The sequence below is a fragment of the Mycteria americana genome, chromosome 5 (genome assembly GCF_035582795.1).
Source record: "Mycteria americana isolate JAX WOST 10 ecotype Jacksonville Zoo and Gardens chromosome 5, USCA_MyAme_1.0, whole genome shotgun sequence".
In the NCBI taxonomy this organism is placed as follows: Eukaryota; Metazoa; Chordata; class Aves; order Ciconiiformes; family Ciconiidae; genus Mycteria; species Mycteria americana.
In genome coordinates, this window is record NC_134369.1 from 33,338,813 (window position 1) to 33,360,649 (window position 21,837).

The following is a 21,837-nucleotide window of genomic DNA, read 5'->3' on the forward strand; positions in this document are numbered from 1 at the left end:
TCTGCTGCTTTTACGTGATTATGCATTGTGAAACATGAGACGCTGCTCATCAGTTTGCTTCCCAAACTCCGAACAGGTGAAGTGCAACATGCGTTTGCTCTGGCTGGAAGGAAGAGCTACACTTTGCTGTTACAACATGATTTACAGTCATGGAAGAGTGGTGGGGTTTGGTTTTTTTTCAATGAAAGTTGAGATCAGCAATTTAAATCTTGTCAACATCTGATGCGCTTCATGGGACGCACTGATTGCCTAACATCTTATAACAGAGAAGGAAGTAACTCCAGTTTATGGAATCTGTCTTTTCAGTCTTTATTAGGGCAAATTAAACTAATGGGTTGTATGCATTTGACTTCAGTTTTAGTCATTATATGTTCAGTCATTTAAGTTTGCTTTACATACTAGCTAATTTGTGAACAGCTGTGAATATTCTTTCTGTATTGATTTAAATAGTTATTGACCTATTGCTCCTGTCTATTCAGGAGTTCAGAAGAGCAAATGTATTAACGGTAGTATAGAGGAATTTGCCTTTAATGTCCTATTGGGACGGTGTTGCATCAAATGATACCTTTGGTTGTGAACGAAAAAAAACTTTACCAGTAGTACCTGTGGCTCCTATTTTGCTCTTCACCTCCATGTGTCTCACTGTTATTCTCTGCACCGTGACAGGAAAAGATTGGGTGTGGTAATTAGACTACTGACCTGGGACTCATCAGAGAAACCTGGTTACACATCAGATACGTTCTGTAGTCATGGATAAGTCACTTCTCCGGGCTCCTGTTTCCACGCATCTTGAGCTTCCCTGGTAAAAAGTTCTGCACAGAAGACAGGAACTATCGTGAAAGAAATGCAAACTAGAGTGAGCAGTGCAAAAATTACTTCTATATTTCATTCTATAAAGCACTACGTGCTGGAAGGGAAACTGCCCTGCTGGTCTGGAAAGAGGCTATGCTAGCTACTGTGTGCACTGAATGATCTGAGCCGGGATAAGGTAAACAGGCGGCAACGTGCACGGTGGGGAAAAATGTTTGGCATTTTCGTGTTGCTTGCCGCGTTCCACTGAGTGAGAGTCTAATCTGTGAAGGCTGTCTAAATGTTATTTTATATTCTGAAAGTTTCGTTGATTGCTGACAAACTCGAGTCTCAGAGCAGTCTACAGGGGGAGCAATGACGAAGCAGCTTCTGTATTTCCTGCCTTAAGAGGAGCAGCGTGCCTGCATTTGCCAGCACACTGTGTTTTTTATTCTCAGACCAAGGCAGCAGAGGAAGCCATATTCCAGTAGACGAGCTGAACATTTTTAGAAACCTCAATAAATTTCAGTTTTCTTGTGAAAGTATATTTCAAGTGTTTGGCAAAACAGCCAACAGCGTAGAGATAACCTGAGAATTTGTATTAGATACGAGTCCTTTCTCCCTTCCCTCTTTTTCCACTTTTTCTTCAGAAAAAGCTGTGAAAAAAGGGACCAAAAGGGAGAAACAGAAAACCACATTTTCCTCTGGTGCAAGTGGTTCCTTAAGAACAAAACGCTTTTAGTTTTATGTTTTTCTTTAGAGGGAAGGGCCACCAAGCCTGATCACACCGGAGAGGCCGGCGCTGAACTCGGGGCATCAAACCGGCGAGTTTTGCCAGGTGTTGAACACAGCAGGATTTTGCAGGGCTTGGCTTCCCAATCAGTGCTGCAAACTCTCTCCCCGCCCCTTACTCGTCGGGGATTTCCTCTCCTTCCCTGCAAGCAGCAGCCCGAGCCAAGCACGGAAGGTCAAGCCAAGATCTGTGAAAAAGGGCAGGGGGGCCCGGCCGAGACGCTGAGGATCGGCGGGGCTGCGCGCTGCCGCTGCGGGGAGGGAGGAGGAGGAGGCGGCGAAGGAGGAGGAGGAGGAAGGCGGGAGGAGGAGGAGTTGAGGAGCCCGGGCCCGGGAGCCTCCCCGCTTACCGCACTAGGAAGTGACGCTTTCCCTGAGTCCCGGAGAGAAAGAAACAAAGTTTGGGGTTTTTTTTTCCCTCCCCTCCTTCTTCTCCCCCCCCCGCCGCCTTTGCTAATTGCGGCTCCGCGTCCCCCCGCGGGCGCCCGCCGCGTCTCGCTTCGCAGGTGAGCAAGCACGTTTTCTTCTCTCTCCTGTTTTCCGCGGGTTTATTTTTTTTTCGCACGATTTGCTTCCGTTTTCCTGCCATTTTGGAGAGGGGGTGTCTTTCCTGGGGCTTTTTTTTTTTTCTTTTTTCCTTTGGGGGGGCTTTGTTTGTGGGTGCAGGAGGAGGAGGAAAAGTACCTGTGGAGGTGACGGGGGCGGCTGGCTCCGCGCCTGGGCCGCGCAGCCCTGCGGGGCTGGGGCCGGGGCAGGGGCAGTGCCGGCCCGCCTGCTGCGGGGGGCCAGGCTCGGCTGCTGAACTATTTCCTCCAGCTTTTCCGTGAGTCGTTACGAGGGCTCCGGAGGGGTTACTTTGCCGCTGCCTGGCTGCAGCAGCGCGTTAAGGATGTATCTGTGTCTGGGTGAGCTGCCTGCGGATGGTATTTTGGGGGGGTTGCTTTGGGGTTGGGTGGTTTTGGGGTGGTTTTTTGTTTGTTTTTCTTTCCTCTTCGCTTGCTGCGTGCTGCGGCCGGGGCCGCTCCGCGTGTCCCGCGGCCTGCGGGCGCTGCGGGGGAGCACGCCGTGCTGCAGCCGCCGGGGAGTGCGCGGTGCGCCCGGGCTTGCAAGGGCTGGATTGCTCCGCTGGGATTTACGCAGCGGAGGGGGGTGGGGAGGAATTGATTAGATAATTTCTGAAAATCCCGTGCTCTCAAATGCACAGCTCTTTCTCTGGCAGCAATTGCGAGGGACTGATTCTTTGCAGTTTACCAGTAAAAGCTGACAATACACCCACGCACGTATGTGAGAGTTTTATATAATACTTACGGTTTTTTTAACAGGCGTAAGCAGGATTTATTTTTGGTTTGTGAAGTCTTGTGTGGTTGCAGCCTGCAGAATTAAAGAAATACTCTCTTTGTTCAACAGAGATTTACCTGGCATCCTCTCTAAAACAGATAGCTGCTTTTTCATAATACCCAAAATAATTTGATTTCATCCTGACTACGTGTTTTGAGTGCAGTGTAAAGGCCACCTATGCTGGAGCAAGCCGTAAGCAGTTAAGGGAGGGGAAGAGAGAAAAGAAATGTCCTAATGCGGAGACTGGTATTAGGTTGTTCTAGAGGGCGAGACTGCAGTTCCAAGCAGCAACAGCAGCAGCTTTATGACTGTGTGTAATTACAGAGTGATTGCATAGGACAGCATTGTTGGAACGAATACGTATACACAGGCTATTGTGCAAGATTTCTGTACCGCACAAAACCTAGTTTTGCATTGCAAATGCTAAAAAGAGAATGTATTCTGCATTGAACTGCCACATTCCTCTTTGACTTCACCAAAGAATTAGGAAGGCGGGGGGGGGGGGGGGGGGGGGGGAGGGAGAAGTGAAGTGAGGCTGATCGTAGAAGTCATAGACCTGAAATACTTAGCAGAAACACCGCCAATAGTCTCTGAAATCACAGAAGAAATTGAAAGCTCATTGAATCTATGCGTTCATGTTTCCAAAGTGATTATGCAGCAGGTGAAAATCAGTCAGGTTTGCTAAGAGTCCTGCAGGTTTAGTGTTAGTTCTTGCTGTGGTCTAATTGCTTGTGTGGGAAAAACGCCTATGTTAAAATAGGCAACTGCAGTTCAGCTAGCTTGCTTGGAAATGGAGAGAAGAGCACTGGGGAGCGTTTCAGTATGAGGCCACAAAAAATAAGAGGTTGAAAGGAATGCTAGACTAGAGAGACGTTTTAAACATGCTGTTTCAACTTTACTTGAAGAGTTGCACCTTGCTCGGTGATCTTGCAGGCAGCATTGGCTGAGGGATAGGATAAGGCGTTGAGAGTGATCCACTGACACTATATTAGAAAGTCTTTTAACTAAGGCTTTGAAAGACCGTCAAAATTATGCCAAAGATCTTGTGGATGCAACTTAAGGTACCTAAGATTTGTTTTTCAGAGATGCTGGTTACCTGTAATTTTTATCAGTTTAGTTTTGGAATTACTTGGAATTCATTAAATATTAGATCCAAAAGATCTCAGATCTGATACTCGGAAATTTGCCTTTCTAAGATTAGAGACAATTTTCTAGAAATGTTATCTTTAACTGTCAATGCTGATGTCTTAATAAATGCTGTGAAGGCTTGTAAAGTGTTTTGAGCACTGTGATGGAAAGTACTATAAAAATGGCAAGCTGCTTTAAAATTTCTTGGTGTTCAACTAGAACACAGTATTTTAGTGTGTTCACCGATCACCCTATTACTGGTACTTTCCTCAGGTTGTCAACTAAATGCTTCCTGTAAAATGTATGTAGCTTTGTTAATGAAGAAGGTAGTGATGTGCTGCTGAAGAAGTTTACGTTTGTTTGGTTTGGGGGTTTTCTTGTCTTTTTTTAGCAAGTGGCTAATTGACCACAACACTAGGCCTATCACTTGACAAACTTATTTTGATAGTGATCCTTCTGTAAGTTTATTGAAGCACTTTATTTTAATACAAAATGAGCAAAGATACGTTAATCTGTGCATTACTATGATGTTCTATTTGTAGATTTTTCTTTGAATTGTCCTTCATGTCTTGACTGACTTGTAAATCTATGTTATACTGGGTGTTTTAATGTCAAGATTACTTCTGGGGAAAAACAGAAACAGTGCTTGAAGATTCCTTAAATCATTTGTGGTAGTGATACATTATAGTCATTCCTTATGCGAAGTCTTTTGCTTTTCACAGCCTGTGTGGTGGGAGAAAATGTTTTAGGCCAGGATTCTTTGGGCTTGTATACAAAGGAGTAGGTAACCTTAATGTCCGTGAGTCGTCCTCGGTGGAATTAGTCATGGACATACATTTGTGTGCATATTAGCAAAAGGGAGGCGTAGCCCTGCTAGCCTTTAACCCATCCAGGTGCATGGGAGTAGCGGCGATACGGAACGATGAGGGCTGTAGCACGGTACAAGCCTTTGGAGAGCCTGCATACTCGTTGCAGATGTTAATTTATGCTTTTGCCTTTTCACTCTTGTCACCCGTACGTGGTAGCTGCAGAACTGCAGGAGATATTTTCAAGCCTGGCATCCCTCCCATGACGCTCTTCTGTCAAGCTGCCAGGCAATCCCTTAAGTTGCCCCTGACGAGGACCTGCAGCCTTTCTTTGGAAATGGCCACCTTGGTGATGGTGGTGGCAGCAGTGTGTGTGTGTTGGGGGGGTGGGCAGGCGTGTTCAGGCATGTAAGGAAACAAGGGTGACTGCCGTGAGTCGGAATGGGACTCTGTCTAGCCCGTGGTCCTGTTTCCAAAGGTGGATATGTTTTCTATATGCTTAGCAATTCTTGAGGAGTTTCTACTCAAGAAACTTAGCTAGTTTTCCCCCAAGCTCAGGTAAACATTTAGCAGCTGCTTTTTTAACCTACTGATCAAATAATGGAATGGGGATGTTGAAGGGACTCGGATTAGGGATGAGAGCTGATTTGGGTTTTGTTGTTGAAAAAAACCCACCACCTGATTTTTTTTTTCTTCTTTTTCTGAGGCATTGCATAAAATCATAGTACTGGTTGCAGTAAATCACAGTTTATGCTAAAATGAAATGTAGTAAATATGTGCAGTTAGTTATATTCTAAGTGACATAAAGGGAGAAATAAACCACTTTCCTCTGAGCGTTCGTCATATGAAGCAGGGGGGCGAGGGAGGCAGGAGCTCTGGTGGTGAGGTTTTGCAACACATGTCCAAAAAGCTAGCAAATTCTGGCACAGGCAAGCCAAGGCTCATGAGTCAGCTCCAAATGGAAGACTCGTCACTGAGCAATTTGTAAATAGGAGGGATGTACTGCTAATTTAAGGAAATATCATCTTTAGGACCTCCCCTAATAATTGGAATAGTGTGGCACAGAGCTATCTGTCCGACGGGAGTTGTTTGTGCTTTGAATCACGTGTTCCCTTTAGTGTGATTTGAGCGTTCAAACCAAGAAATCCTTGTCGTGCGATACGTAGGTCCCTGAAGGAGGTGGTTGCTCAAGTAATAATTTAAATTTTTGTAGCTGCATACCAGCAACTTGCTGGTTCTGTGTGGAAGCTCCTTGGCAGCTACAGCAGCTCCCAGTGCACAAATGGCATGTGTTTCCAGCGTGAGGCTGCTCAATAAGCACTTCACAGCGTTTTGCATAACTTCTGTTTCTGAATGGTCTCCAACTGTAGCCCTTCTCGAGTGCTCTGCTGATCAACTCTAGCGACTGAAAAAATACACAGAATGTTATGAGAAAAAGTTACGCTCTTCACACCAGAAAAAAAGTGAATGTATGCATTTTGAATGCAGCCAACGTTCAGGTATTCAGGAGCAAACGATCAAATGGGGATGCAGAGATAAATCTTGGTAATTAATTCTTTGCTTTTCTGGCAGTGTTGATGCTTTTTATCATGTTTGCTGCAACTGACAGCCACCTGATCAGCACGCTTGAATTAATATAATTCATTAGTCTATATATAGTATGGAAGATGTACAGGTATTCTTCGAAATTTACATCTCTCAAAAATGAATGTTCTTTTTATGTACAAGTAAATTACATGAATGCTTCTTGTTGCATTGACAGCTGGTGTTGATCAAGAAGTTAAAAACTGGGAAAAGCTAGATTTGGAGGGGGTGGCAAAGTGTTCAGTGGGGTTGGTTTTTTTGTGTTTTTTTTTTTTTAGGCATCTTGAAAGGCCTACAGCAAAGCATGGAACAATGCTTTCTTTTTTTAGTCTTTAGGTTTTGACAATGAATTTTGAAGTTGTTCTATATAGTTTGACTTAAGTATTGGTAAAGATTGAAACAAGTTAAATGCTATTAATGACTGAAGTAATAAACTGAGAAACAGTTCTGATATCTTTTTTACTAAATTTGTTACTGATTCATTACATGTTCAGTGTTGGGATGTAAGAGATAGGAAGTGGAATCAAGTCATTATTCATGTTTTATTTCTTCTTTACTGTGTTTTATCTTCTCACATGAAAATTGGTTCTCAGTTGCTTGGCTTTCCCCATCATAGCTTATTAATAGGAGAGGTTGTAGTATAATAATATATATTGGTATATCCTCTTGTCACTTATTTTGGGAAGACAAATTAAATGTGTATGTATATTTATGTGTACACACTATTCTGTTATACACCCTTAAGTTTCTCATAACTCAGTTTCCCTGAGAATAAATGTTTCTTTCTTGTGATGCTAGAGTACTGTTTGTGAAGTTTTGTTTATTTTTAAAAAACTTCCTGAAGGTTTTTTGTTTGACTGTTTGTACTATTATTTCCAGCTTGAATATCGTGCTAAATTTTATCTTAATTTATTGTTTTTAATAATACTGCTTTTGGTATTTCTAGAGCTATAGTGACCAAACATGCATGAATTGTGACTGCAAGGATTGTTCTTGTCTTCTTTTTTTTATCAGGGACTTTTAACTGAAAAGACTTTTTGAAATGCTGCTTTGGCTTTGCAGTCTGGTTGTGGTACAGTGTTGTATGGTTGATTTCCAGCTACCGGATCGGCTGCGTCCCTTCAGCATGGGTAAACTACAATCTGTCCTCTGAAGCTACCCGTGGTGGGACAGGAGGCCTGCAGAAATGCTTGTCACATTGTTTGCGGTCTGCATTGTAATGAAGTCTAAAGTTGAAACTGGCTCCAGAATTATGAATAATCTCCAAATTGCCTTGTTATGGTATGGTTCCTAGGGTAAAAGTGCGTTTCTGTTTGCATCCCAGGTTGCTTGAGGATGTTGCCTGATTTCAGACTCAATCAGGTATGCGTAGGTGTGGCCTTATCTGCTACGTCTGTACTCTTACCATTCCTTGAGCTCCTTTTGAACTCCTGCATCTGTCTCTTAGTAATCTGTCATAAATTACATTATTGTTTAGAGTTTTATAATAATGCAAGTCAACTATTCTTGCGGTTTCGTAATATCCTTAACTGTTCAGATTCTTGATCCTTTAGACACATTGAAAAGTAAAGTAAAATGAAGTGCCATACATTAAAAATACTCTTAGGATTTTACTGGATCGTTTGCCATTAAACTGTCTTATTTTCAGGCTTTATTTCTTCCTACATAATGTATTGTTCATTCTTTCAAGCACTTCCTGAGAGGAGAGTTTGCTGTGTTCGTGGGAAATTACTACACTTGGGTGGAGAAGAATTTAGCAAAGTATTTTCCTATTTTGAATTTGGTTTTACACCATTTGAGAATAAAATCCCAGCACTGCCAAATTCCTGGTGAGAGGAGGGAGAGCCACAGCTGTAAGGCATTCTGATTGCTTTAGGAGATTCCAATGATGGCAGTTTAGGATGCCAAATACTTGTGTATTTAAAACTGGGAGGGAGATCTGGCTGCCCCTATGGTTTAGTTTGATTTTGTGACTTAGAAAATTCTGAGTTGAACTATTCTCTCTTAGAATCTTTTTTGACAAGCTCTAGATGTTATCCTATATGAGACATGCTAAATACTGGGAATATTTATAATATAATCTTTATTATATTGAATTAAAAGTATATGTTTATTTTGATTTTTTATTAGAAAGCTATTATCTTTTCAAATTTTTAGAAAATATAAATATTTTTTTTTTTCAAGTACGTATCATGAGTAAATCATGTAGTCTTTCTGCAACAGTATTTGTTTAAATGAAGATGTTTTAAGGGATATTGAGATGCCCGGGGAGAAGTAAATGAATATACTGTTAAATGAAAGCTAGGAATTAAAAAGTATTACTGTACTGTTGGGCATTCTTATTATTAAGAGTTTAAGCTGCCCTCCTGGAATATTTGGAAAGCCTTTTGCACATAAGGGTGTTATTGCAAGTAAATAATTGTGCAAAATGTTGCATTTGATTATGGGCTTCATTTTTTCTGATTTAATTTCGGTATTGAAGTGGTCTTTGTTACCATGATTTTCTAAGTACATGCAAGAATGCAAAACACATTTAAGACATTTCTTCTTTCCTATTGAAGTATGAGAACTACTTTGACTCCTTGGTTGGTGGTTTGGTTTTTTTTTTTGTTGGTTTTTTTTTTTTGCTTTAATGCTCTTCTTTCTTTGGCAAAAGTGGAATATTTCAGGTATGGTACTAGCTGACTTATTTTACTATTACTACTATTTCTTTCTATAGAAAATGTACTATAACTATTTCTGCAGAAAAATTTGATCTGTAATAAAAATGCTCTTTATATTGACTAAGAATATGAAAAGACAACTGTGGAACTCCTTATAAACAATTCATTTTAATTTTGAATTTGAGATGCAAAGAATAAACATTCGATGTATTGAGGTATTAAAAACCTAAGAAGTTTGGTATACGTGATACTGTGCTTAGGTTTTACACTTGTTAATGGTGAATAATGGGCTGCCTTGCAAGAAGCTTCGTTGAAGTCAATGCTGGTTTTTTTTTCTTTAAAAAATCAACAAAGCCTATCTGAGATTTTTCACTTGCAATATAAATCTAGTTACCTTACCTTTACGGGGGAAATTAAAATACAGAGAGCTTTTTTAGCAAAAGAAATAAAACGCAGATTTGAATCCTTGATTTGTAAAGTTTTTCTCTACAGCTGGAAGAGCACTTAAGTAATAATAATTACTATTGATATAAATTGCACGCTGGAAGATTCACTTTCTTCATTCTGGTAGTCTCTCCTGGCATTTTAAAATGAGGTAGCCTGCCTGTGCACACATGTATGCCAAGATGCAGGGTTTTGTTTGTTTGTCTAAGCATAAGACATAAGCATATATTTGCTAAATTGGAAAGCACAGGAGACAAAAGAAACTTGCACAGACTGGTCATAAAGAAGCAAGGCATCTCTCCAACACAGAGGCGATAGAGCAAAGTTAGAGACCTTTCACTGGACTTCAGGTTGCACTGCTGCTTTTTAATGAGTTTATGGATTTCTCCACAAGGCACCTCTGTCAGAGGTATCATTAGGCAAGTATGAGACCAAAGGCAGTGGCCCAAATACTTGTCAACATCAACAATTGCTTGACCACCTGTACTTGGGTATTTAGTTAAAGGGACAGTGTATTTGATAGTTGGAGTTGATGTTAAAACAGCTGTGTTGGCAAGGTGCTGCTGCTTTTGTGCTGACTGTATGTTTGGGTGACATCGAATTGGCTCTTACTTTTTTTAAACAGAAGTGTTTTGTTTGGTTTTTCTTCCCTAGTGGTGATAAATCTAAATCAATAATCTGTTCCAATCCTGACCAGCAATACTCTGTTGTTATAGTACTGTGAAGTTACCACTGATGTTTGTGGAAGAATGAGGTTTAGCTGAAAGGGCAAAACTTCTTATTTTTAAAAGACAATCCCAAAACTAACAAACATTCTTATGCACACACAAAATAAAAAAGTGCCAAGGTAGGAAGATACTTAGATTTAGAAGCTTTTAATGCTTCCTTCATGAAAGTTATTGGTATTTAAAGTATACTTGGATTTGGATCTCAAATTGTAAACACTTGCTTCAGTCTGTCTACTACCATAATAGCATACTTCATGCATGACAAAAAACAAACAAGAAAACTCAGTGTTTGAACTGGTTCACGCATTACTCAACTAAAGAACAGAGATGGCACTGATGTTTGCAGCAACTCTTTGGTGTCTAATACAGAAAGATAATTTCTTAAGAAACAAAAAAAAAAAATCCTGTTTTCTATAGACTCTTGTAAAACATTTGAGCAGAACTCTACTGAAGAGGTCTCGTGAGAATAATTCAAATCTTCCTAAGATGGTTTGCTTCTGCTGTTCACATCATGAATGTTAATAAAAAAGACTGCACCTGCTCTGTAATTCTTGGGCTACGTGGTATAGATAAGCATACAGTTTTACTCTGTTTCTTTCATATTCTGAGCCAATGTGGTTTTACTGCAGGTTTTTACTGTTTTAGTTTGAATAACATGTAACAAAGGTGCAGGCTACACTTAGACCTTTAGAGGTCCGAGTGATCTATAGGTGTCCCTTTTGTCAAAAGCAAATTTGAGGGTCTGACTTGGCTAGTGGAGGTTGCAATGCTGTGACTGGGTCTGTACCAGCAGTTCTTATGGAGGTCTGTTCAGGAATACAGCCTAGAAATTGAACTTAGGGGGAGCTTTCTAAAGTATTAGTTGGGTTAAAATGTTTAAGAAGTCACATCCATACTTCTACCAAGAAGTCAATGGCTTTGTTTAGCCTTTAAAAATCTTAAGTAAAATCTTGCTCTCAATCTCTTTTATTAGCCTGAAGTGCTTTTAGTATTCTATCTCCGAGTTAACTGGTGCCAATATTCTGGGGGGAAGTGTTTGTATGTATGGTTTCATTCAGTCTTTTATTCATACGTAGCCGCAACAAGCTGCTCGCACTGAAACTAAAATGGTCAGCAACAAGGAGCACGTACCTAGAGCTTAGAGGAAGTCCTGCTCTTTGCCCTGACCCAGAAGACCATTAGGTCTTCCAGTCGCGGAATTTCCTGCATCTAATATGTGAGCCTACACTTACATTTACAAACTCTTAAGACAACTATGGGACAACTAAGACCAAGGACAGACAGACTTGAGAGAGAAGGCAACAAAACGCTGTATAGGGAGGAAATGTTTTCTGGTGCCATGGGACGTACAACAAAACTGTTTCCAGCCTTTTCCCTTTCTTGCAATCTCGCTTCTGAGAAGTAATTTACATTGGTTGTGCCTTGTTATCAGCCTCCTTGTCAAGGTGAGGTAATTTCCTTCAACAAGAGGCTACGGAAGCGTACTCTGACCTAACAAGTGGTGGCACAATGTCAAGAGTGGGAATGGAGCGGGACTTTGCCCCACCCGGGGGAGCTGATTGATGGGGCCTCCGTGAAGAGAAGGTGTGATATGTGAGTCTGAACCCGCATCTCCATGGCTGCCCGAGTGTTTTGTCAGCAGGCTTTGCACAGGAGGTCACACCCTCTCACACCTACTGTGTTGGAGATGGAGCTGGCTTTGTTGTTCAGAAATACTTATTGGCACCCTCTTTAAAAAGAAGAGCCCTGCTTTGGACTTCCAGCAGATAGAGGCACTTAAGCCTTAGGTAGAATAGTAACTTTTTTCATTCAGATGCGGATACGTGGTTGCCTGTATGATGCATCCTCTATGGGCCTTTTTGACTGGCTTTTTCCTGGACATCTTGATTAAAAGGCTGACTTCTGGTTCTCTGTGAAATGCTTAATCCCTTCATGTTTGTTCTAGAAATCAGAGATGTGGAACTAAGGCCTCTGGATTGCACTCTAGCAACAAGGCACCAGTTTCTGTACGGAGTGGATTGAGTAGAGGTTCCCTAGCCAGGTTGGTTACTCGGCTTTAAATCAGGTTGTCAGTGAACAGAATTATCATCTCCGTGGTTCTGTGCATTTAGGTGATTTCAGTCTGGCTCTTATGCAGAGTTATTTCATGCTTTTCTGTTTCTCAGTTGCCTAACTTTGGCAGTGTTATCGAAAAGGTCAAAGATGGAAGAAACCAAAGCGGTAGATCAACTTTCTCCCTTGGAGCGTGGTTCCAGGGCGTTTTTCCCAGGTGGTTATACATCTGTCAGCTGCTGTACTATGGGGTTTTTTTATCGTGAAGATGAACAGAACTACTCAATTTTGCTGTGTGCTAAAAAGTATTTTAAGGTGACAGTTCTTTCAGAGTGACTTGATTTATGAGAGAAAAGTACAGTTCGGAGTTGGAAGGGTATTCTGTGTTTAGTGACAGTTATAACTGAGTTACTGTAAGTGACAGAATTTGCTTGGGAAAGTGCTCTAGATGAAGTGTAGGATGCCTGGCTGTTTACAAGTAACCATCTGAGCCGTACAGTTTGGATACATGGAGGGAATGTGAAAATCTATTGACATCTTTAGTTACTCAACTAGTTTATTTTTGGGAGCTGGTGAATTGGCAGGACATAGCGACCCTGACTGAAGGGGAAAAGTGCTATGACTTTGAATGCAGGAAACCTAGTGAATATTTTGTCAGGTTACTTGCTACTATTTCTTTGCGGCAGCTATAATGGAGATTTTAACCCTTTGCTTTCCCACCGAACATGTTTGCATAGTGTTGATATATTTTAATGAAAATCCAGTACCGTTATGTCAACACGAAATTGCTTAATGCATCATACAACAGCTTTGAAGAGTATGAGGTTTTCTTGTTTGAAAAAGGGGAAAAATAATGGTTTGGTGGTAGGTTGCTTGTTTGTAACCCTTTGTAATGTACCCTTCATTTGGAATAGCTAGGGCTTGGGTTCAGAATTGGTCCTGGGCACAAAATGCTACAATGTAGAAAAGACAGAGCTGTCCTGCACACAGGTAATGTTGGATGTGAATGAGTAAGGAGCTGAGAGAAGTTGTATTTACATACAGAAGCACAGCTGTATTTTGCATGACGCCGATACTGCTTTTGCACTCTGTGGCTAGGCAGACCCAGCCAACAGCGTCAAAAACTGACAGTGACAACTGCAAAGTCTTGTGGAAACTTTGCCCTTCCTAGTACAAGTTTTCTGCACGTGACTGATTTGCACAAAACTACTACTGCTTAGCAGAACGCACGAGAAAGTAGGAACAAGAAAGCTTTCCTGTAGCGTGTTCCTTGTAGCTACTACTACAGTCCTGGTTTGGAGAGCTGATACAAGGTTGCGTGGAGTAACCGGGGAGTTTATTCTGGAAGAAAGTTGGTTTTCTTTTGGCTTTCAATGTTCTGTATGCTCACACCTTCAGAAATTCTCCCCTACCTTGTCAGTTAGCTGAAAACTACTTCACTGCTGGAAATAAGTTACTTTGTAGCATTTTACTTAGTGTTACTTGCAGTTGTCTTACTGAAAAGTTAAAGCTGTGTTTATTGCTCTTAATCATTCCATATCCCTTTATTCATTCACACAATTCACATGTAGTCTCACACCAGCATTGCAGGATTTCTTACAAATGCTGAATTTTGAGAACAGATGACTTACCGATTGCTTTGAAGGGAAAGAACCACTGATTTGATTTTTGTGTGTTATACAAACAAAATTTAAAAAATGCCAGCAGGTGAAGAAATAAAGCAAAGGTTAATCCTTGGTGTGCTGACTGGACCATGGAGACCATTTTGTTTTAAAGGTTGACTTCTCCCCCATCCTTTTCTTTTGTTTTTAATAGAAGTAATTTTTTTTTTTTTTTTTTTTTTTTTAAAATAAGGAAGATCTGGAAAACTCATGTGTCTGGAACAGTGTCAACAGTCAGCTTATCTGTTCAGCAACAGTCCCTTACTATTATTAAATACAATTGCTGGAAAAAATTGTCTTGGGTCTCACATCTTAATTGAAGGCAGGGATGTTAACTTATTTTTGAAGATTTTTTTTTTTTCTGAAGTGTATGTTAGATATTAGTTTCAAACAGTATGAGTTCTTTTTTCTTTTCAGTACCCTCAGTGCTAATTTTCAACTTCATTTTAATAAATCTATAACTTCCTCATTTGTCTAGCATTTTAGATTAGCTGTTCCTAGTTTTAAGAAAAAAAGCTTCCTCCATCACAGTAACTTTTAAAAATTGAAATATTTCCGGCTGAAAAATCTTTTTCTCCCCTTTGTAGATCACCTTAAATACAGGTTTAACAATTACAAACACCTTGTTGGTTAAACATGAAAAAATATATACTTGTACTTCCATGTCGCTTAATAGTTTGTTGATAATGGAGACGGTTCTCAAACAAATTGAATTTTTGGAGGTGAAAAAACTCTGAAGTCCTTGATGCGTCTCTTACAAGAACTTCTTGAAAGCAAAATAACTGGTTTTATTTCAAAATTTAAACAAGGGAGTGTTTTTACAATTCCTTGATGACTGCAAAGACATTAATATGCTGGAGCTGTCATAATTTAATCAGATTGTTCGTGTAGTGCTTGTTTGTGGGAATAAAGCATCATTTTAAGAAAAAATTATTTAGTAAACTACTTATGAAGAATTTCTTCCATTTAAATTGGTTCTTACCTGCAGCGTATGTAGTCATGTAACCGTATGCATATATACATACAGTATAGGTATAATGTATAGCCAAGATAGTGTAGAGCTGATTAATGATCACAGGTGTTGCTTATTGTTGTGACTTCAAATAAAATGTGCTTTGCAAATAGCATTCATCTCCTCTTCTTGCCAAACAAAATATCCGAATATAAATTGGATGCTAGTGTAAGGGAGAACACCACCTTTAACCCAGCTGCAAATATGTTATGGCCCTCATTCCACTGAAAGCATTGCATTTCTTGGAAGCCGAGGATTAAAGCAGTTGAGAGATACTTTGTTTTAGGGTTTTTCTTGAGGGTTGTAGGTAGCAGTGTATGGTTTTTTAATATTCAAAACAAAACAACCCTTCCCTGTTGGGGAAGTCTGAACACTGTGATGTAGCTAGGCTCTTTTTAATCTAATTTGTCATTTTAGGGGGCTTGCTTTCCTTCTAATGCAGAAGTTGAAAAAGAATCTGTGTATATTCTTTGCTCATGGAAATGCAGAACAAGTAGTATAAACAACAGAAGGGGCTGTATATTAAAAAAAAAAAAAAAAAAGAATTGAAAAATCCTTATCCAAGACCTAAATGAAATTAATGTATTCCAGGATGCCTTTATGTGCACTGCTGGACAGGGAGCAGGACTCCATGCTGGTGCTGCAAATGTCTGTCACCTCGCCTGTCTTTGCGGGGGTGTTTAGTGCCTGGCTGGGCCTGGGGTGGCCCTAAATTAATGGGGGGGGGGGGGCTGGATGTCACAGCAGCCGCAGCCGCAGGTCATGGCACGCCAGGCTGCCTGCGAGGGCAGGGGGAGCTGCCAGGTGCCTGGTTTTGAGGGCTGCCCGTGCTTCGTGGCTCTTGAGACTGGTGAGCTCAGCTGCAGGGTGGACACAAACCCTTTGAGAGATACTGTTTCTTCAGGCTCTCACTTGGGTTCTTGCTCAGCAGCTGATGCGTTTCATTGGGAAATGCAACATCAGAAAAGCATGCTTTTAGACTCCAAGTGGCTTTGGAGCAGCTGTACTACGGCTAAACAAATATAACCCTCTGTAAGAGGAAATAACTTTTCTACCAGATATATGCACAGATGGATTGTAATCATACTGAGGCCAGTGTTTGCCTCAACAAGAGGAAAAAACTTTTTAGTAGAGAGCTATAAATGGAAATTTGTGCTTACACTAGCTTCTTGCAGCAGCGATTGGAGAATACTACTCCTGCCTAGTAGGAATGAGATAGGCATCTTAGGGAGTTTGAAAAACTAAAAGAGCTGGGGAGATACAGGCCGTGAGCGACAACAGCAATCTACATTAAAATCTGTTGGTCCCCAGATGCCTACAAAAGTGTCTGGGAGCAGTTCTTTTACAGCAGCGTGAGTGGACGTGGATAAGAGGTGTATGTGCCAGAGGTGCTCACATACTGGATGTCAGTGTGCTCGAAGAAAGCAGGGGAGGATAGCCATCCCCTGCCAGGGGGAAACCCAGGGTCTTGCCACCTCCAAAATACAGATTTCATTTTGGATAGGAAAATAAGATTTTTATTTTTTTTTTTAAATGCAAATTTGGAAGATATTAAGTAATTACAGATACACTTCCTAAAATATTTGGTAATAAGTAGAGCAAAGTACAGAGCTAAAATTTTATGCCGACAGCACTTATGAGAGCTGCTGCTTCTTCAGGAAGGAATTATGATGCTAAAATAGTGGATCTGGTATAAGATCACTTCAGGATTTTTTTTTTTCTTTAGTGAATGAGAGAGTTCTTTAATGAAAACTTTAATGAAGTGTTGTTCATCACTTCATCTTCAAATACTAGATACTTTAATGAAGAGCGATTTTTGCTTTAAAAAGGCAGCTTCAAACCGAAAGCAAACTTGTAGATTAAAACACCACCCTTCTGTGTCTTAAAATAAATGGATTGTATCTCCTGACAGAAATGGCGCCAGTATCCAGAGGAGGCCTTAGGGCCATGTGATGGAGTTGCATGCCTTAAAGACTAAAAAGTGACTTCAAGTTAGTGCATACGTTTGCAATTCTATGCCTGTCTTTTTTTTTTTTTTTTTTTTTTTTTTTTTTTTTAAGAAAAAAAGTTGTTAAGCTTTAGCTGGGAGGGAAGAGGTGGTCAGTGATTGCTTTTAAGCACTGAGGTTTTCCAGAATGCCTGGGAAGGACATGGTGCTGCTTTTGCGGTGCACGTTTGCTGAGCTCGGTGTGGCAGAAGAGGCTGCAGCAGATCTCTGGCGAGAGCTCGCTGTGTTCCACAGGCCGGTTTTCCACAACCCTCAGCAAATTGGTCACCACTGCTTATTCTTTCCACATGTCAATTTTGTGCATGAAGCTACTTTAGGGAATTGAAGCCAAAATTCAGGAGTTGGAAGGTTAATTATTTCCCTTGCCTTTTTGCCTGTGTGTGCAATTTGCTTGGGGGGAGAGTGTTAACCATTTGCAAGTATACATCTCCCCTCATTCCTCCCCAGAGAATGATTGTGGAAATTATTTCTAGACTGGTTTAGTGAAACAGCTAAGTTGCTCTCAATAGTAGAGACTGTTGTAAGTACACAGATTAGCAAGAAACACAGAGGGGCTGGATATAGCTACCGAAGAGTTAGTTTTCCACAATGAACAGGAAAAGAATGTGTCCATATTTGGCTAAGGAAATTTTTACTATTGCAGCTAGGCAACCAAAGTATCTTTATTCCGATGGACTTTAGTTTAAACTGTTTATTCAAAGACCGCCGGAAGTGTCATTTTACTTGCTTAAGGTACAAAAAGCTTGAAAAGTTGGAGTGTGGTAGGCAGTTTCCTTTTTTAACGTTAGAGTTGCAAATCTGCTTATTTTAGAATTTGACTAGAGAGCTAGTGAAATGATACTGGGAGTTAGGCAACTGACAGGTGGGGCTTTTTCCAACTGCTGCCATTAAAAACCTGAACCTTTAAAACCAATGTCTACTGAATGTTAGGAGGAGGAGGTATGTGTATGAAATTTTTCAATTGATTTTTGAGAATTCACAGTCTTTCAAACTATCAGCAGTTCCTCCAATGATATTGAGAAATTTGGCACACAGTATTCTTTCCCTATCAAAAAAAAGAAGTGTTAATTCCTCTTCACCATGCAAATATCTATGCATAAAATTAAAATATATCTATTAACAAGTGAAATTTTTGATAAAATCTTTTATTTCTTCAAGAAGGGGAGCTGAGAAGTATAACTAAAATGGTGAACGACTTCTTTTTATTGGTTGTAGCTTTTGTATGTCCAAATCTGTCCTATTACTTTCAGATAAGGTAGAAGTAAAAAAAATTATATTAAAGAAATTACCAATTTTTAGAAGCTACACACACTAAGAAGTTACTACAGTTGCTTAATTAGACGGGTGGTTCATGTCTTTTGAAACAGTTTGTCCTGCCATGATACCTTTGTGGAACTAAGTATATTTAACTGGAAGGCATCGTGTTCTAGAAAATGGACAAAATGTCCTGGGAATGCAGGTGCAAGAGAAACTGCATCTGCAGGGACTGATACACGTCTGGTTTCGGAAGGGAAGTATTTTCTTCTTCCTGCTAGTTTTTTCATTGTCTCACCTTTTTCTCACGTGTTAGCTTCCCACATGTTGCAACATGAATGGAAACCAACCATTGTACTTGACCTCAATCTAAAATCGAAAGTGGTATATTTATTCTTCAGCTCTGGGCCTCTGAAGCTGCTGCTGAGGGGAATCCCTGTCTCTGTGCAGATGCTGCTGTGAAGCTTTATGCCAGCAGCAGGGTCACACGCTGCAGAAGGTGGGCTGAACATAGCTGAAGAATGGGGAAACTTTGCTTAAGCAAAGCCGTAAGTTTAAAAGTGGCTACAATAATAGAAACTTAGCCTGCTATGTGCAGGAACTGTGTACATGGTAGAAGCCATTCTATTATCTGCACTTTTTTCCCTGATGGTCTTATGTGCAGGTAGCGACGAGTGTGAATTTCCTTCTGCTTTTTTGTTCAGTTTTGTGGCTCTGACAGTACTTTCGTGACTCTGATTTGGCAGATTTTGTCTGCAAGGGAACCTTTTGTGCTGAGTTGTCAAGATTTTTAGTAAGGAAGAGAGAGAACAAAGCCACAAATATAAGTGGTGGGAGATTTAGGAATAGAATTAACAACTCAATCTACTGTAATAGGTGAGTTTCATCACAGTTATGTGCAAATTAGTACTTGTTCTTTCTTTCTAAGTAATACTGTGACTTAGCATTCCTCATGCATAACTCTCAAGGCTTTTTTTTTTTTTTCCCCTAAGCAGCTGCTATAAATACATAGCTTTTTATAGAAAGGGGGAAACCAAGACTTGCAATTTCATCTCTAGTGTTTGCGTTAAAATAGGGGCCAGAGTTTTTAAATTTTTTTCCATGATGCTTCGTTATATTTCACAACCAAATGTGATGGTTCTGCCCCTCCCTTACTGCTCTCCCCCCTTAAATGGCAGAAATCTGACGTTCGCAGCTGCAGAGCAAAACCGGGGCCGGGGACCGTGGTGCCCCCCCCACCTCCGGGGCCTCCGAAGGGCCAGCGGTGGCAGTGGCAGAGCCCCTTCCGTGGTCTGCTGAAAGAGTCCTTGTTCCTGCAGACCAACTGCTGCGATCTCTGCCGCGTTCCTGCTAAAAATCAGGATGAGTTTTGCTCTTAACTTGGCTGGAGACAGAGATAAACAGAAGATTCAGTTAGAGGGTTCAGCGGGTGGAAGCTTGTCCCTGCACGGGTGGGCTCTGAACATGTGCAACTCCGATGCATCCGTTTCTTGTGGGCCTGAAAGCTGTTTCTTATTTGTGGCGCCTCAGATGTTGCAGTTGTGGGAAAAGAACAAAAATTCTTTTCCCTTGGAGTGGTTGTCGGGAAGGAGGTTGCAAAGGTGGGAGGAATATACATGTCATGGTAATTGCTAAAAGTGCTGTCTTACAGGATTTAAGAGTTCCCCTTCCTTTTTTTATTCTCTGATTCCAAAGTGTGCTTTTATGCTTATGGTGATCATAAGTGATGTAAACAGATGAAAATATGTATCAAAGCTGATCTACTTATAGCGATAAATTAGTATATTCCCTCCCTTCTTTCTTCATTTGAATTTGTAATTGCATGCAGGAAGGGATTTGATGAGGTTATTCAGCATTGTCACCCCATCCCTAGGCACAATTAATAGCAACATTCATGTTTGCACCTGAATAGGTCTGCCTAGTATTCCTGAATTGCTCTGTGTGTCCCCTGGACACTACTGCAGCCAAGGCTAGTGTATCACTATGCATATATGCCTTATAGGTGGCAATTCTAATAAAAGCTAGAAAAATATTTTTAGATCCACAATAAACCTGCATTGACTGCTGTATGCTTATCTTGAGTTTAGTATTATGCATGGGATACAGTGTCACGGGCAGGCTGACATAGGAAGAAGTGTTTCGGGGAGGTTTCATTTGCACTTCAGCCATCCTTAGAATGGGATTTCAAACTGAGTAAGAGACTAAAGATGATTGAAAGGGTAGGGCACTAGCTTGAGACTGAGTTGGGTTCCCTGCTCTGTCATAGACCTCTTCAGGCAAGTCACTTCATAGCCTCTCTCTCTGACTTAGTCCTCTTCAATAAAAAGGGAGTAATAGTAGTTCCCGCCCTTAAAGAGGTGTTGCCAGAGTAAGTGCATTAAAGAGTACGTAGTGCTGTTATACTGTGATTATGAGGCCATGCGACTGTGTAAAGTAGAAATTGCTGTAATTCAGTTTCTGTACTACAGTGTAAGAAACGAAGCCGTGGACAATAAGAGGAGTACACCTGGCTAATGTCATTTTCTTAGGAAAAAAAAAAAAAAGAAAAGAAAAACCCCTAACCAGTACAGTTCATGCAAGTGGAAGAGCCCTTCCCCTTAGCCCACAGTTCCAGGCAGAGCTCGTGAACCATACAAAGGCATCGTAGAATGCTGTGTCTGGAGTATTGGTTAGAGATCTCCAGTATGACACTGATGAATGTATATTAATGTTAGAGCTCTTCTACAGATACGGGTGAGTGAACTTTCATGTGCTTTAGAAGACATTGTGATTTTTATATCAAAATAGCCTTAACATTTACATCAGGGTGGGGGGAGTTCTACAGTATATTTTTAAGAAGTAGTGTTCTATACCAGTTTCTGAATTTTAGTGCGTCTGTTCAAAATGAAGGTGCTTTACCTGACATCCTGCAAACGCAGCCTATATCTGCACATTATGAAGGAGTGAACAGTAGACAAAACTGAGTTCAAGGAATTCCAGAAAAATAATCTCTTGTTGGCTACCCCTTCGCTCTTCAGTGCAAAACAGGCTGCTTTCTCTCTCTTTGTTTACCTGTTAAAAATGCAGAATGTTGCAAATGACACAGGTAGTGAGGTTGGGTGAATTGGTGTTAATATATTGCTTTAACTGTTGCAAAGGGTTATGTAAATGTTAAGTATTCCAATAACATCAAGTTTGCTTGTGGGCAGGTTCCTTCAATTACTTTCCCCAAACGAAATTTATCTTCAGCGTAGCAACTAGTAGAATGTTCGTCTGCCTTGGTTGATTCGTAGATCTCTCCCAAATGGGGGAGAACTGTGTAGCGAATGTCAGCCTGCTGATGGGAGACGGGATGTTTGTTCTTATTGTTTGGAGGTCTGTTGAAAATAGTAAAGTCATCAGAAGCTGTGGGACATAAGTGGAACTAGTAAACTATTCGAAATAAGAGAGTGCTATCTAGCTGGTGTGGAAAAATCCTTCAGAATCCACTAGATGTGTTATGGATTATAAAGGAGCATCAATCTCAGAATTTCTTTTTCTTTGGTGTGAGAGGATCAGGTTAATGGAATCCATACACCTGACGGGATGATTAGTTCATT

At 40.7% G+C, this 21,837-nt stretch overlaps 1 protein-coding gene across 3 annotated transcripts in view; it reads left to right on the forward strand.

Moving 5' to 3' along the window:
• Window positions 1-1,928: 1,928 nt before the first annotated feature.
• MIDEAS (mitotic deacetylase associated SANT domain protein) overlaps window positions 1,929-21,837 on the forward strand; it is a 52,995-nt gene continuing 33,086 nt past the window's right edge. The window contains exons 1-2 of one of the 3 annotated variants that reach the window (XM_075502833.1): window positions 1,937-2,087; window positions 2,398-2,486. The gene's annotated coding sequence lies outside the window, so the exon portion shown is untranslated. Of the gene's footprint in view, window positions 2,088-2,397; window positions 2,487-21,837 lie in introns of all 3 variants that reach the window. The other 2 variants (XM_075502830.1, XM_075502831.1) reach the window with 2 other exon arrangements.